At 48.4% G+C, this 1,557-nt stretch overlaps 1 protein-coding gene across 1 annotated transcript in view; it reads left to right on the top strand.

Annotated features, from left to right (window-relative positions):
• The window catches only part of Stard8 (StAR related lipid transfer domain containing 8), a 43,312-nt gene extending 42,016 nt beyond the window's left edge, over positions 1-1,296 (top strand). The window contains exon 15 of the mRNA XM_048797252.1: positions 21-1,296. The gene's annotated coding sequence lies outside the window, so the exon portion shown is untranslated. The remainder of the gene's footprint in view (positions 1-20) is intronic.
• Positions 1,297-1,557: the final 261 nt, after the last annotated feature.

The raw sequence follows: 1,557 nt of genomic DNA, 5'->3' as shown, positions 1-1,557 counted from the left end.
ACCCCCCCCCCCAAGGCTACAGGCTGCAGCCAGCAGCACAGTTAGGCCCAGGTGGCTCTGGCTGCCCTGCTGCCTTACTTCCTAAAGTGCCTCTGCATGCACAGGCCAGGGTGGGGTGGGGAGGGTTTAGGTGTCCCCCTCCACTCTATCTTCATGCCCAGCACTGCATTCTGCTCTCCCAAGAGAAGACAATCATGTTAGTAGCAGGAAGACTGCTGCTGTCCATCACCTGCCCAGTAAGCCACAACAGTCCCCTACCTGAAGGGAGAAAGAGGTCAAGAGCACTTATGGTCCCAGCTCTCTGCCAGACTGAGAGACCAAGCCATCCTGTTTGGTGCTAGGATCCTTTTGAGGTTGGACAGGAGGTTCTGGTCCTGCCTTTGGGGTCAACATTGGCCCTAAACTGGCCATTCCAGAAATGGAACTAGAACATATAGGCAGAGGGGAAGAGCATGGGACAGCCCCAACCACCATAAGTTGTTTGATTTATGTAAATACGATGCCAATTTTTATGAGGCTGATTTAGAGTGGGCACTGACAGGCCCCTAGTAGGTGACATGACGATTTGGGATAGCTTGAGACATGAAGGTGAACAACCTTCCTTTCTCAAGTCTCAAGAGACCAATGAACCAATCTCCCTTGGCTTGGGCTCCACATTTTATCTGCCACTTCCTGGGGTCCCGGGTACCCTTTGACTGTGCACTGCCATGTCTGCAGAGTAAACAAGTTCACTCCCACCACACAGGCCAAGTCAAAGTACTTAGTGGCAGAAAGACAAGTATCTATGTCCCCATCCCTTTTGCTTATGGTAGTGGGCTAACATAATAGCCCTTTCTTGGGCCAGTGAGATGGAAAGGCCCATTTTAACCAGCTGGGGCTTTATCCAAACCTAATCAGTCCTACTCACCGGCCAGCTTTGCTCACATGGAGATCCAATTGCCATTCAAAGACCCACTGGTGCTTTATTTTTCTTTCTGCTAAATAAATTGGAGTGGGATGGGTCCCAGCCACCATTGTAATTTTTGAGCTTATTTTATTTGTACCTATAAATACTGTACAGTCAGAATATATATGTGTATTTGTATGTGTACATATAGATACATATATACATATATATGCACACACATATATACATGCATATATATATATAGTTTCTCCTAAATGGGTTATAATCTCTAAGTGGGAGCAAGGGTCTGGAAGGTCTCAGGGCAGGACAGTTCCTATGGGAGGGGAGAGGTGGAGAGCAGGGTACAGAAGAATCCCTTGGCAGAACAATAAAGCATTACTAGAGATGAACTCTGGCTCTGTGCTGTCTTTGCTGAGACAACTGGTTAGGAACTGGGCATGGGTTGCACTCAAGTTCACAGGTCAGGAGTGAGCATTTACCTCACCACCTCGCAAGCCCCAGCTCATTGATTTTAGGACTTGGGTGAGGCTGTGGGAGCAATGAGGAGGGCCTCAGTTCTTGTCCTGAGGAGGTAATGGGGGAACAAAACTTGAAAAAGCCAAAGCATGGGCAGACACTGCACACCCCATCTTGTGACCTGGCTGGCATTC

Source organism: Marmota marmota, unplaced genomic scaffold, assembly GCF_001458135.2.
Source record: "Marmota marmota marmota unplaced genomic scaffold, marMar, whole genome shotgun sequence".
In the NCBI taxonomy this organism is placed as follows: Eukaryota; Metazoa; Chordata; class Mammalia; order Rodentia; family Sciuridae; genus Marmota; species Marmota marmota.
This window is presented reverse-complemented; position numbering and strand designations above follow the sequence as displayed.